The sequence below is a fragment of the Micromys minutus genome (genome assembly GCF_963924665.1).
Source record: "Micromys minutus genome assembly, chromosome: 14".
NCBI classification, from domain to species: Eukaryota; Metazoa; Chordata; class Mammalia; order Rodentia; family Muridae; genus Micromys; species Micromys minutus.
In genome coordinates this window covers 38229730-38245528 of record NC_137983.1, presented here as the reverse complement: position 1 = coordinate 38245528, position 15799 = coordinate 38229730, and the positions used below count along the sequence as shown (strand labels likewise).

General features: G+C 43.1%; 1 protein-coding gene across 1 annotated transcript in view; it reads left to right on the top strand.

Moving 5' to 3' along the window:
* The window catches only part of FUT10 (fucosyltransferase 10), a 62387-nt gene that overhangs the window by 15027 nt on the left and 31561 nt on the right, over positions 1-15799 (top strand). The window lies entirely within an intron of this gene.

Sequence of the window (15799 nt, the reverse complement as noted above, 5' to 3'; positions counted from 1 at the left end):
GGGCCTGGAACACCTATGTAATCCAGGCTGGCCTTGAACTTGGTATCTTCCTGTTCTGCCATGTGAATGCTGGAATCATAGGTGTGCACAGCCCCAACTTGTGAGAGCCCAGTGTAGGAAGATCTCGTAATTGTCATAAACTGTGAGGAAGCAATTAGAAGAGAGATTATAGATAGAACAAGGGAGAGTTCACTGAATCCAGAAATACCTCGAGCAGTGGTGACGAGCAAGTGTGACGAGCAGGTGACATAGCTGGTTCCAAACTTGTCCTGCATGGTATACAGTGTCTTATGGACAATTCTTCGTGTTCAGAGAGTCGTAATAAAAACCGCTGAGGGCAAATGGTAGCAAAGCCAGTAGATACCGTCTTTGTTTCAGAGGACCCTTAGGGGTTTATGTTCAGTGTCCTGATGTGATCATGTGTAATTAAAGAGAGGAGGGAGGCGTGTGTAGGAGCCCAGCTGCTCAGACAGGGCCTCTCCATGGTTTCCAGCTATAGGGCCTTCCTCACACCCTTCCATTACTCGGCTAGTGCTTTCTAGCTTCCTCTTGTACATTTCTAAGAGAGGTGTTTCCTCATCTTTCTGGACTGTTCTCAAGGGAGGGGATTGTCCAGGTCACATTGGCCTGTGGGTATACCTGAGAGTCATTTTCTTGATAGTTAATTGATGGAGGAGTGCGTACCCCACTGGGGGCAGCTCCATTTTCTGGGCAGGTCATCCTGGATTATACAAAAAACAAAACAAACAAACAAACAAACCCCCCCCCCCACAAAACAAAAAAACCCAGTGAGCCAGCAAGCAGAGCGTGTATCCATGGTTTCATTATTGCTTTTTTTTTTTTTTTTTTTTTAAATCACAGCAATAGAAACCGAACTGAAGTTCTCGAAGGGTAGCACGGGGTCAACAACTTTCTGGGCTTTGAGTCAGAAAAGGCAGCCAAGCGGTTAGTATCTAGTTTGCAAACTACCACTTAATTATTTTTTTCAGTATGATAGCTCTGCATCTGCAGCCCAAATATCCTGTTGTTTTTGTAATTAAAACCTCTAAGAATTATAGACAGGAACCCTTCCTTCTCTGCATGATCTGTCTGACAAGAAAACAAAAATTGTCAGGTCTTGAAGGGGTAGTGATCTCTGGCGTGTGGCAGGAAGGATGGGGATGGGAGGACACTGCTGTCTGGGCCCCACCTGATTAAACCAGCATTTTACCCTGCACGGCCTGTGCAGATATTCATTTGGCTGAAATAGAAATGTCATCCACAAAGCCATTTTGTTTTCAGAATTAACTCAGCACAAAAGCAGTAACAAAATTTATGAGCAGATTAACAGCACCCTGGCTTTTCTCAATGTATAAAGGTAGCTTTTAGGAAAAAGTGTGACACGTAAAGAAATTATTTCCTTGCAGCTAAGAAACTTCTTTCTGCCCATAAAAAAGGCTACCTGTTACTGTTGAGTTTTAATCTGTCTACTTAAAAAATCAATCACAATAGCATGATACGCAGCATTGTTAATAAGGGTTCATAGCCAAGGGTTCTCTAGCCTTCCCTCTTGACTAAGCGCTCTCTCTGCTCTGGTGTGACATGAGAAATGGCTATGTTTCTCAAGTCAACTTTAAAATTCTGAAAGAAAGCAGAAATGAGCGTTCATTTGAGGCTCTTCTTGCCTAGTGGCAGTGTGAGGCAGTGGACAGGTTGAAGACCGAAGGTCGGTGATTCGGGGAGGTGCAAAGTCTGGCTCCTCTTCAATTCTACACAGATTCTTCACTGCAGCATTAGTCTGTTTCTTCTCCTCTTTAAAAAAAAAAAAAATCAAATTAGGGGTCGAGAGAGATGACTCAGCCATTAAGAGCACTTTCTGCTCGGAACTCTAGTTCCAGGGGATCCAGTGCCCACTTTTGGCCTCCCCAGGTAAATCGACATAAATGCAGGTGAACTATTCATACACGTAAAGCAAAATAAAGTAAAAAAAGCACAGGCTTTAGGGTGAGAGCGGCAGGACATTGCATTCACAGGTCTTTGTTTGCAGTTTCATTTCCCCTCCCTTGGTTGTTCTACAGTGTTCCCAGGATCTCTGGGAACTGAGATTGCCCGGAAGTGGAGTTGCTGCCTTGCAGGCCAGGTCTGCCGGCGCTTGTCTCAGTGGGCTCAGTGGCCTTGTGCCATACACTGTGGCATGTGTTGGAACTCCCTTGAAATGATGAAGATGTTTGATTACCAGTAAATAACACCAACCCTCGCATGCAAGCTAACTGTGAGTACTGATCCTGGAAGTGAAGACAAAGGCTAGATGTCTTAAGAAGCCATATGGAAATGGAGAGATGGCTCAGGAGTTAAGATCATTGGCTGCTTTTCCAGAGGCCCCAGGTTCAGTTACCAGCAGCCACATGAGGGATCACAACGACCTACTCCAGTACTAGGGGCTTTGATGCCCTCTTTTGGCCTCTGTGGGCAGGAGGCATCAACATGGTACTCAGAAGTACATGCAGCCAAAAAATCCACATGCATAAAGGGAAAACAAAGAGCAGTTATTAGGCAGACAACAGCCACTTCAGTAGAATAAAGAGTAGATCACAGGACTAAGTTTTGTGGTCCTCTCATGTGGGTGTAGTAGTCCACGGAATTCTAATTTTCAAGGGAATAACACACAGGGATGTTTGTGTCAGGTGGTAGGGACATAAGGTGGAGCTTAGGAAACACGTCAGTGGGCTGCCACCAGATGGGAATGGAGCCCAGGGTAGCCTACACAGGCTAGTCCTACAGAGCTACATCTTAGATGTCTGATACATTGCAGATGCTGTGGGAAAACGGAAAGGTTTTAAGCAGGGCTGGGATGATTAGCTGTTTACTTACTCATTTATTTCTTACATTTTTGAGATTAGCCCAGGATAGCCCGAAACTTATGATCTTCCTAGCTCCATCTCCTGAGTGTTCGGATTACGAATACACGGCACACACACAGCTTTTTATTTTGTTTATCATTGGCTTATATGTCAGAAATTCTCCATTGCTTCTTCCGGGAAAACAAACTGAAATGTAGCTCAAATTAAGTGTCAGTGATAGATCACTGGATAAGGGTTGGCGTCAATGGAGGAAATACTGGGAAGATGTGCCTTGGAGATAGAATTTATGACTTGAGTCACTGTGTTGAAAGAGGAAAGTTAATTACATATTCTTTTAACTCCTTGGGTTACTGGTCACTACCCATCCTTATCTTACCAACTTACCATAATTATGGTGTATAAAAATGTAAATTTAGCTACTCACCTTCTTCCTGGCAGGTAAAAACATCAACAAGACATTTATTCACTAAGTATCATGCTTCTGCAGGGCTCTTCATATTTACTTTAGGAAATCTGGAAGATAATCCTTCTTACCTAGAGAGAAAGGACATTACCTAAGAGAATGATCCTAAGGTTTTGCTTTAAGGTCGGTTTGATCTGGTGTTCTCTTTTATGCCTCATGGATGGGAATTCTCGAGAGAAACCAACTGCGGAGTACCGAGTGAGCAAGTCTGGCGGTACTGCCTCTGGTGCCCTTTCCTCCCTTGCTCTGCCGTGCTTCCAGAGGTGTCTCAAGCTGATTTGGCAAGATCATTGCTAAGCCTCACGGCTCATGGGCAAAGATGTTTCTAAAAACACCCAGCATTGAGTGGAATGAGATGCTCCCCACTGTGACCTTTCCATTTTCCTTCTGACTCGGTACTGTCCATGTAATAATTTGTGTTCAGAACTCTTTTCTAGTATGTGTGAGTCTTCTGGGGCATGTGGAAGGCATAATGAATACTTGTGTGGCTCTGTGAAGTCATTGATGGTGACCAGGGGTCCTTTACAGAGTCCCGGGTTTAGACGGAGGAATGTTTTATTGACTTTGAGTTGCATGACCTCTGGTGCAGTGTCGTCAACTGAGCACAGAACTCAACACCGACCCCCGTCACTTTAATTTATACAATCCCACATTCCTGGGAAATTTAAAATAAAACTATTCACATTTAAAATATTTTTAATTCTTAGTAAATGTACACAGTATAGTATTTTTAATCACAATACCTGATGTGATGAATTTTCATGTGGTGTTTTAAAAATAATCTTTTCTTTTTTTCTTTATCCCTTTCTCTCATCTGTCTGTCTGTCTGTCTGTCTGAATCACAAGTTGAGTACAGTAATTTCCATTTCTCAGCTGGTTTGCTCTTGGCGTGCCAGAACATGAAGGGTTAACTTAGAGATCATAGATGTGAACTTATTTCATGGAATGCAGTCTTCTTAGCACTCTGAAGTACCACATGCTAATTGGGGACTAGGCTAATCTTATCTGGACTCCATTTCCAGGTGCACCTGAGATCCTGTTCTCATCTTCACTTGCCCATAGCAGGGATCCAGAGAATTAGTTCCCACTGAAAAAGTGAAGACCACACTGCTGAACAGTGTGTATAGTTTTTCTCTTGAAAGCATGACTGCCATCCAGGGCATGGTGGTGCATGCCTTTAATCCCAGCAGTTGGAAAGCAGAGACAGAAGGATCTCTGAGTCCAAGGCCAGCCTGATCTCTAGAGTGAGTTACAGGATAACCAGGGCCAGGTCGACACAGAGGAACCCTGACCCAAAAAACAACAACAAAACAAAAAGAACAATTAAAAAAAGAAAAAGAAAAGGAAAGCACAACTTCTAGTTCTGTTTCCATGGCCATGAACAGTTGCTCTTTTATATCTAAAGTTCCACAAAAGTATGTCAGGGCTGTCTCTGTCTTCTCGGCACAGCCTCTCCTAACTTTCAGCTTTGCATACTGGCCTTTGTCCATTTTCTCACAGACTCCCCTTAGTACCATAACATGTTCCCTGGTCAGTGCCCACTCCCAGCATGCTCTGGTGGCCCTGCCTGCAGCTGCCTGCCTCTTCTGCTGCTTCATTTCCCACTTTGCAGCCTCTAACCATGATGCTTTTTCCCCCATCTCATGTAATTACCACGTTACTTGCTATCTGGGACCACAATTCTGCTTCCTTCCCTGGCATGTTCCTTCTACCTTATAATTCTCTTTGTTCCTCTCATTCTTCAATCTCAGCCTGCCTAGGAGACCTCCTCTAACCTGCTGACAAGGTCTAGCCTGCTCTTAAAACATCTTACAAGTCCTTTGAGTTGTGATGTAACGTTTACCATGTGACTGATCATTGTGTGCCTTTCCTACTGTGTTGTGAGCTGCACAAAAATGAGGGCATGTTCTATTTTGCTTCCCGTTACAATTCTAGTACTGAGCACGATGCATGGCATGCCAATGAGAGAGCTGCTGTGGCAAGAGTCAGCTGTTCTGCATGGTGACAAGAGGGGGCAGCAGAGAGCTGTCAGAGTAGAAACCTCTGTGAAGGTTAGCAAACCAGGCTTGTCAGGCTGTTTAATTAGGAACAGACTAGGGGAGGGGAAAAAAATGTCAGTTTGCAAACAGAGAAGCCAGAGAGCAATTTGTTCAGAAGAAAAATGGGGTGAGAGTGAGAAGCTTCTAGCAGCAGTTAGGGAGAGGAGGCTGGTGAGCATGTTAGCCTCTGTCTGGGCATCCTCATTCACAGTGGTCCTTTCCAGGGCTGGAAAAGATCCAGCCCCAGTCAATACACAGGGAAGCCATACTTCAGACAGAGAACGGAGGCCACTTCATTCTGGCCAGCAGCTTCTTTCCTTTGGGAGCTCACAGCACATAGAGGGTGGCAGTTCTGTCCCTGGATGGGATTTGGGGCACACAGGCTGGACCTTGAGACATGAGGAAGAAGGAATGGGTAGGAAGTAACATTTCCAAGATACTTTGTTATAGACACAGCAGTGCGCTTTAACTCCTTTCAAAGGTGAATGCCTTGTGCTCTGGGTGTTACAGTCCTAAGTATCCATGTGGATAATCTGAATTTTAACCTTAGCCTCATAGTTTACAAATCTGTGCCTTTCTGATATGCTCAGAAGATGTGAAGATTTCTCCTATGGCTTTTTACTGTCTCCGTGTGTAAGGAGAGGTACGTTCGGTTTTCACTTCTATGTGCCACGAGGACCAACATTTTTATGAGAAAGGCGGAGAGCTCAGCTTGGTGTGCTTGAAGGCGCTGGAGTCCACCCCCAGCATACCACACAGAAAAGCCACACTGGGAAATATTACATGAATTGTGTGTGTATGTTGGTTTCTGGGAAGTGATACTGCATTTTAGGTCGATGCCCACGTTCTGAGTGGCGGGTCTGTAGAAGGAAATCTGTCAGGATCGTTCTCTTGATATGGAAGCAAACATTTTGTGAGGGTTTTTTTTTTTTTTTTTTTTTTGTTTAGAATAGATGCCAGTGCAGGGAAGGGAGTTATTAACAGCGCATAGCTTAGGAACCAGCTTTAAAATTATCCTGAATTTCTTTGAGGTCCTCTGAAGCGTCCCCTCAGGAGAGCTCGCTCTTACTCCTCCCCCCCTTCCCATACCCTCACTATCTCCATTGCCTTTGCTGTCTTCATGGTCTCCACTGCATGCACTGTGCACACGGTGCCTGCTGCACCCCCACTGTACCCACTGCCCCCGCTGCCCCCGCTGTCCCCTGCACCCCCTGCGCCCACTGCCTGCACTATAGGCTTTGTCTCGCTGTGCCTGAGCACCCAGCCCAGGTTCCTGACGTCATGGTCCGCAGAGCCAGTGTGGCTAGGAGGTCTGTGGCCTGGGATGGAGGAGCATCATCTCGGGACAGAAAGCCAGCAGAGTCGAGGGCAGCGCACAGCACTGTCTCTGTTACCTAGCAGCTGAGAACTGAGCGCGCCAGTGTTTCGGCAGGGATACATGTGCGGCTTTATCAAGTACTACATAATGCTGAGGAAGAAGTCACAGTCCTCTGATTTCATAGACTCGAGTGGTAAAGGCTGTTGTTCACAGTCATTGTATCTGTCCTTCTTTGCACCAGTGTGGCCTGTTACTATCGGCCCTATTCATTTTCACCCGCAGGAACGATTTGTCTGGGACCCCTCCCATTACCACCTGCACAGACAGTATCTGTGTTGCCTTGCTTGTGTTAGGTACATTTGGTCAAGCGGTTACTAATGGCAACAGTACAGCTGCTCTTCAGATGCCTGCGGATGTCAGGATAGTTGCGGAAGTCCTGCTGCCACGGGCACTTGTGGTTCTCTGTGCGCATGCCCCATGCCCTGTTAAGTTTCTCTCCCACTCTGCTCTTAGTTCGGAAAGCACCTGTAGATTCACAAGGAGCTGCGGACAGTGAAAGGGCTCTGTTCTCCAACGGGAGGAGCATTTGCTTGGGACTTTGAACGCATTTCTCTCTAAATTTACCATTAACTGGTCTCCGTGATGCTTTCGTGAAAGCATTTGGGAAAGACCACAGTGAAGACATACTGTCAAAGAAACTGTTCTAGCCAAATTCTGGGGCCTAGAATTAGGAGCTGGAGCACATAAAGATGACGGAGGATTGATTAGTGGCTTTGGTAAGTAAAACTTCACGTACAGATTTCAGGGTGGTTTCCCACGAGGCAACACTAGAGGGCAGTATGGAGTTAAAGCTGGTCATGGACCAAGCCAGCATTTCTATTCTTCCAGTTATGTCCGAAAGTTTCGTGTATCACTAACGCTTCATTTTACTGCACAAAGGGAAAAAGGTGTCAGTGTTATGTGCCAGCAGAAGTATTTTAGGATGAAGAATTTTGATAATTTTATCTAGCTAATATTTAGACTTAATGTTCAAAGTCAAACTTTTATCTTTTTTAAATAAAACCAAATTAAAAAAAAAAAAGCATTGCTAGGGTGGTACCCTTGCTCATAATTCCAGAATGCAGGAGGCTGAAGTGTCAGGATTGTAATGCAAGAGCAATTCAAGGCCATGTAGGAAGGAAGGCTCTGTCTCTGGAACGATAAAAATAAAAACGGTAGTTCTTTCCCTCCATGATGACTTATCTCATCTGACTGCTGGAATTTATGTTTGTGTTTTTTCTCTCTGTCACCTTTCCCTCCTTGGTTTTTAGACAAGGTCTCAGGTACCCAGGCTTCCTCAAATTCTCTCTTCGACCTTGAACTTGGGATTCTCTTCCATCTCCCAAATGCTGGGATTGCAGTTGTGAGCCACCATGCACCATTCCTACCCACCCCTCCCTCCCTCTCCTTTTTGGATGGGAGCGTAACCTAAGAGCCTCCTTAGGGCTGGTTATACGATCCCAAGCGAGAGTCTACTTCTAGGAGCCTGGCCGCCTCACCAGGGACCGCACTACAGGAGGAAATGCCTTCTTTTCCCTCTGCAACATTTAACTTCCAGTACTTTTCAGGGAGGTTTGGCACCATAGGAGCCCTCTCACCTAGGCTACTGCCAGTAAGTACTTGGGGAAGCCCCTGGCCTTTTTATTCTCTTCCCTGTCCATGACAGGATGTCATTTAAAAGTTAACTACAGTTGCCCATTCAGGCATCTTGCTTGCGATGACAGGTGTCAAAGTCGTGCAGGTCTTCTGCTGGTAAACTCCGCTGCTGTGAGTTCACGGTGACCATGGGATGCCGGGGAGAGCCACAGCCTTCCAGAGTCAAGCTCCTATATTCTCTCTGCCTCCTCTTGCTTGGTGTTCCTCAAGATGTGGAGGGGACATCTCATTTAGGGCTGCATTCCGCCATCACTTGTTCTCATTACTTTGTGCAAAATAAACTTTCTCGAATGGTGCTGACAGTAGCAGTGATCTGTGGATGTCAATATTAATATGTAGAAGGCACACCACTAACACTTGGAAAAGCAACAGCTATAGTTTTCCTACTAGGGCATATGGCTAGTCTTCCCAGCATGGGCCTTTCCAGGTTTTATAGGACCAGATGTGTGAATTTCCTCCTGAGGAGGGAATCCGAAAGCATTTGGTTACCCCCATAAGTTATTTGCTCTGATTGGACCAGTGGGAATATCTTGTCTGGTTGGGCACTGTAACGTGGAGGCTTCACAGCTGAGTAAGAATGTACATGAGAGTTTCCCCTTAGCAGTCTGCCTACCTTCTCTCAGGATGAAGGCTACCCAGCAGGGAGAAAGCTTCTGGCCCACTGGATTTCTCTAGGTTCTGCGATGAGAGCAATGCATACCACATCTAAATAATATGTTCATTCTTTTATAATTGATCCTATTTAATTTGATTTATGTTTGTGTACATGTATGTGCTGGGTGCATTTGTGTGCAGGTGCCTGCTGGGGCTAAACGGGAGCATCGGGGCCTCTGTGGATGGACGTAGTCACAAGTTACACGTGGTTACAAGTTGTCTGACATGGCGGCTGGGATCTGAACTTGGGTTTTCAGGAAAAGCAGCAAGCCCTCCAAACCCCAGAGTCATCTCTAGTCTTCTCTCCTGTATAGAGGACTGTTGGTTTCATAATAATAGTTTTTATTATAATTATGTGTGGAGTATATACAGGGGAGCATGTGTGACGTGGTGCACTGGGGGAGCTCAGAGGACTGCGCTGTAGTTTCTCCCTTTCATCTTTATGTCAGTCTTGGGGATCAAACTCATGTCGTCAGGCTAGGCAGCAAGTAGAGTCATCTCATAGGCCCTCTTAGCTTTACTTTTAATAAGTTTCCCCAGACACGCATATCTCTACCTCAAATTGAATAGAGTTACATTGTATCACATCAGAAATCGATTATAATATAATGTTGTAATTTAACTTTTCCTCATGGCACATGTCACTTGAGGATCAGAGTGGATAGAATGAGGAATTGCTCCCGTTCCTCACCCTCTGAGGCAGCCGTCAGTTTCCTGTTTGGGTTTGATTACTCCCAAATTGTCTTCTCCTTCACATTACTGTAAATACATCCCAGAGCATCATTCACCAGCATTGTTTACATCACTGTCACCATGGAAACTTTGCTTAACTTTGGGCCAGTGACTCCATTTCTTTTTTTCTTGCTTCTTCTTTTGTGTATTTTATTTATCTTCAACTAAATCTTTAAAGATTCTAAAATTTTATTATTTACCATTAATTTTTTTGGCCCACTAGACAGATCAAACACACATAATTACCTATAAATGTTTATGTCTATGGATACGCTATCTGCATGCACACCCACATGCCAGAAGAGGGCATCAGATTACAGATGTTTGTGAGCCACCATGTGGTTGCTGGGATTTGAACTCAGGACCTCTGGAAGGGCAGCCAGTGCTCTTAACCACTGAACCATCTGTCTAGTCCTATTATTTTGTGTTGCTGGGAGTTTTTGCTCCACTACTTTGTGTTCCTGGTGGGTCACGTGTGTATCTGCCCAGAAGCTATCTTTGGATCCGAGAATGAAAGATACACACACACACACACACACACACACACACACACACACACACACACGCTTATTTTTAAAACGCCCTGGCTACTTCAAAGGCTGGTCACTCCTAAACATCCCCCAGCTAGCCCAGGCCCCAAATTCTCACACGGCTGGTTGGCTTTATTTCCTGCTGCATCCTATCTTTCTATCTGAGTCATGGTAGTTCTCTCCAGTTCTTCTCTGCATCCTACCTGCACAACTCTTACTGTCCTGCCCTGTGCCCAGCTACTGGGTGTTGCTATCTTTATTGATTGATCAAAAACCAACTGGGAACAAGGACCTTTAGGGTCTGAACACACAGATTCCCAATTGAATCAAAAAGCATTAGAACTAATCTCTTAACACTTCACCTTTTCTGTCCAATTAAAACAACAACAACAACAACAACACTCTTTTCTCTCAGACATGAAACGAGTACAACTATAACAATTATATAAATCATAGAGTATGATATATAATTAATATCCAGTCTATCATAGTTGTCAATTAGATAAAATACTCTATTATCATTCATAATTTAAAGAGTTTATGATTCTATACCTGAATTATGTTTTTATTTTAGCCTGTAACAAATCTGAAAACCATGTTTTTAATTTTACATCATATCTTTTAATGTTAATATAAGTTTGCTTATGGGGCTGTAATTAGTCTTCAACCCCCGTCAGAAATCTGAGAATGAATTAAATATTACCTGAGTATATTTTTGTTGAGGACGTACCAGAAATAGCTTTAACACTTAAACAATTGCAGAGACAGCTGACTAACTGAACAGTCCTCTAATTTCTTACAGTGATGGAACATCTGTCTAGAGCCATCGGGCAGACCCTGAAATGAAGTAGGAATATGAAGGACTGACTAGCTTATCCTGTCTTGGCAGAGCTTGGCAGTTGACCATCTCACATCTGTTTGTCCTTTTGGACAGTATTTTGTCTGCAGATGAAATAGGCAATTTATGCCCAGTGGCTACCTTGCCATGATAAGCAACTTTGGCTGGAGGTAAAGATACTCAATATCTTCTTCGAATGTAAAGGGGGTACTGTCAGGAGCAGATATGTCTCTAGTCAAATGATCCTTAATAACATTAAATGTCACATTCTGTGGATTTCTGATGTCTTTGAAGATGATCTGTCTACGTAAAGTATATTTGTTCTGCTAAGCCTTAGCTACTCTTAGCCATTTTTATTTGAGTATATTGAAAGCATTTTATTGTATTTAAATTGGAATCTAACTTAGCCATGAGTTTTCTATCTGGTCCTTAACTTGTGTTACTTAATCATCTTAAATAGTTTGAAAAACAGCTATTAGATTGATTAGGTCAAGGCCTTGTATTCTTAAATGAATTGCATAGGTACAATGCCTATCTAAGAGTAACAATATTAATTTCAAATTTTGTATCATTAGACAGGTGTATACCAATGAAAATCTTAATTATATATCAATATATAAATTTTGTACCAATGCAAGAAATTATAACTTCAATTTTACATTAATTACAAAGATTCTGACCAGTGTAAGATTATGGCTACACAATGCTTTGTTCAAGAGTAAATATAGTAATCCATCCCATTTATTTCTTTCCTGTTCAAAATTATGACCATTTCCAAATTAAGTCTTAAAATGACAGCCTACGTATAATTTGTAAAAATAACCATAACCAGACACCCAAACACAAGAAATTGGGCTGATGCTTCTCCATGGCTTGTTCCTGCTGAATAGGAGTGATGAGAAATTCTTCAAAGGGGTGGGGAGGGAAAAGAAAATTAGACAGTTGGTTAGACTTAAGAAAGGAAGCTTTAGCATCTGTTATCTATCCCCTGTATTCTTAGAAAGCCCAGGGCTTGACTCAAGTTCTGCCTAGAAAAGTCTGAAAGGTTGGATGACGTGAGATTATATGGAATTAGTAGCAACTCCTGAAGCTGTTCTGGAAGCAAGTCTCTGGACAGCATCATGAAGTAGGGGCTGGAACCTTAAAGGTATAGCTTGACCTCTCTCTCATAGGAATTTTACTATAACCATCAAACTTATAACCACAGACATTTTGATAATTAATCTAAATAAACTCTTGAGACAGTGCTTTCTTGCTGTCTCTTGCCTTGACTTACGTGAGATCAAGGCTCAAATTATTTATACATCTGTGTATACTTAAATCCTCCCTACTACGGAGATTAATATCTCTATGGGGTAGATGTTGTAATATGCCACTTTCTCTTTATATGATTCTTAAGACCTAGGTTTCTACTGTCCCCTGTACTAGGCTTCCTATCCCCTGCTTTCAATACAATTTTTTAAAGATCGGGTGCCTCAGTATTTTATTTTATTTTATTTTATTTTTAAAACTGCAGACCTCATACTTGTCAATCAAGTACACTATCCACCAAGTCACCTCTACAACTTCTTGATTTCATTTTTTTTTTAAATCTTTTTTTATTAGATACTCTGTATTTACATTTGAGATGTTATCCCTTCATCCCACCCTACTCCCATTGCCCCTTGCCCTCCAGTTGCATTCACAAAGGTGTACTCCCTTCTGGTCTGCTTCTCCACCCCATTGCCTGCCTCAATATTTTATATATCTAGGTAACTAACATTAATTCAGTTTTCTTCTATTTACTCTATCAGCCTATTTCTAGGCTCTAATTTTTGCCATACAAGGCTGACAATCCCAGAAATCCCATGTAGACCACGTTCAAAGATTCTGAGAAGTTGCCCTGGCAAGACTTTAAATCATCTTTAGAGGATTTGTTCATTCTTCCCACCTTCTGTGGAGCTAAACATCTCTCCGTATTTAACAACATTTAAACAATTACCATTGTATACTCTTTTATTCTTAAAAGCAAATCAACATGTAAAAATCTCTGTCTTCTGGCTCTCTGCCTCGAATTGTCTTCCTCCCTGCAGCCGGTCCTTTGTTCTAGTGTCTCGTGCTGGAACCCTGTGACTTGGCTCCTCTCACCGAGAAACCAGTTCTACCCCCTCATATTGTTTGTGTACATAAATCCCATCCCAGAATCCCTAAATTATTTTTAACAGTGGATTCTTGCTGACCACGTTATGTGTGTGCCATATGTCTCGGTGAGTTTTTGTTCCACCACTTTGTGCTCCTGGCTAGTCACACCCATGCACCCACACCAGGGGCTGTCCTTGGATCCACAAATGAGTGACACATACACATTAGCTTATTTTTAAAAGGCCTTGGCTACCTCAAAGGCTGGGGACTTCTGAACCTTTCCCTGCTACCCCAGGCCCAGTGGGGGAAATTAGCCAGCGGCCACTTAGCTTGTCTCACACGGCTGGTTGGCTTTATTTCCTGCTGCTCCTGCATCCCATCCTTCTACCCTGAGTCATGGCGATTCTCTCCCATTCTTTTCTGCATCTTACTCATACATATTGATCAATCAAAACCCAATTGGGGATGAGGACCTTCAGCATCTGGAAATGCAGATTCTCGGTCAAATCAAAGCATTAGGACCTACGTCTAACATTTTTGTGTTAATTACTTTTGTTTAATTTTTTTCTCGACATGTATGCTCATCAAGGCATATTCTAGTGTCATAAGCTCACGTGTCCAGGTCAGAGTACAACTTGTGGGAGTCCTCTCCTTTCTCCAATGGGTGTTGGGAATGACAATAGCTATCAGCTTTGGCTTTTGGCTGAACCATCTTAGCCCCTGTTTAGTTTTCATGGGGATTTCTGTTTTATCTTCAACTCTTTTGTCAAGGTCTATAAGGTTTTCCTGATATGAAAGTGTTAATTTCATTTGTTTCTTTTAGTATTTTTGTTGAGTGGTTGTGGTCATGCAATATCTCAGTGATACACTCTTAATAGTTAAAATTTTTTTTCTTTCAGTTCCTTTTTTTTTTTTCTGTCTGGTTTTCTTGGGTGGGTTTTAGGGGAAGCTGACTGAATGCTATGTCCTTCCAGGGGATTATTAAGTATATCTGTAGTTTTATTAAGCTGTTGAGTTTCTGAAGGAAAGCATTCCCTGCTCTCTCCATCTACCCTCCCCCCCCCCAGGTTAACCTGGCTGCCAACATTCTGAGGCCTCAGGGTACTAGGCGTAGTTGCTGGGCCTTCATTCCCCAAGTTTTGGCTCGAGCCTCCTGTTTATAGTTCTCTGGCTCACCCTGCCCTATGTGCAACCAAGACTGATTATTTTCACCTCAAAACTAGAGAGAGCCCTGTTTCTCTGGGTTGGAGCACATGGGTCACCTGCCGAGTGGTGCTTGCTTTATCTATAATTACACTTTTCCTTTTCCTTTCTTTCTTTCTTTCTTTCTTTCTTTCTTTCTTTCTTTCTTTCTTTCTTTTTTTTTTTTTTGTCAATCTCAAGCTCTTTGCTCGTAACCCCATCCTTCACGGACTCTCTGTTGGGGTGTGGTCCTCCAGTTCTCATCGTCCCCCTCCTCCACGTCACCTTCCTCCTTGCATCTGGCATCTGTACCTGTCAGACTCTTTCAGACTGTGTGTGCAAATCCCTCACCTGGTTTAGCGATTTTTCTCCAGTTTTCTATTGTAGGTTTCTATTTTCTCCACTTCAGTGGTGATTTGGGGATGGAGAAAGAACTGACTCATGTTTAACCAGGAGACTGGGAGTGTGTAACCCAGTGAACTGAGCCCACTACTTCCTCTTATCCTGTATGCCAGCTTCACATACAGCTGTGGCATTTAAAATACATACACACACACACACACACACACACACACACACACACACACCCGCACCTGCACATGTACAAATACACATTCTCACACAAATACACACCTGTGGAAATAGATAATATGTTCTTTTAGGAATAAAACATGAAGAATATGGCTAAAGTATAGTGGTTTGAATTGTTTGATTTTGATTGATAACTTCAGAGCTTCATGTGCTTTTGAAAGAAAGATATTCCCGTTATTAGAAACTTACGTTTTCTTCAAAGGCACATTGGGCTACTTGGAGATAGTGGAGATTTAAAATATGGTTAGTGGGAGGTTTTAGATTACTGGGGCACATGCCACATCTGGGGTTAAGGGGAACAGCTCCTTTCTCCTTGTTTATTTATCTTCCATCCATGAAGTCAGCAATTTGCCCCATTATGTGATCAGCAAGGATGTACAACCATGAGCATGGGCTAAAAGCTCCATGGCTGTGCCAAGATGAATGTACTCCTTACAGGTTGATTCACCTGGGCATTTCTTACAGTGCTGAAGTTAGTGCATGCACTCACTAAATTCCAACTACAAGTCAAGTTCATCTTTCTATCAGATTCTTCTCTTTGCTGGATTTTATTTATTTATGGATAAGCCCTGGGAGTTGAACCCAAGCCCTTGTTAAAGGCTCAGCCGTTTGAAGCCCGTTTTAGAGCTTAAGATGTACTTGCATTGTATGTGTTGGAATCTGCTTGCTTTTCTGATGGGATATTATGGCACTGTACACTAATATATCCATACCTCCTCTTCCTCCTCCTCCTCCTCCTCCTCCTCCTCCTCCTCCTCATCCTATCCTCCTCATCATCATCACATTTCTCACCTAC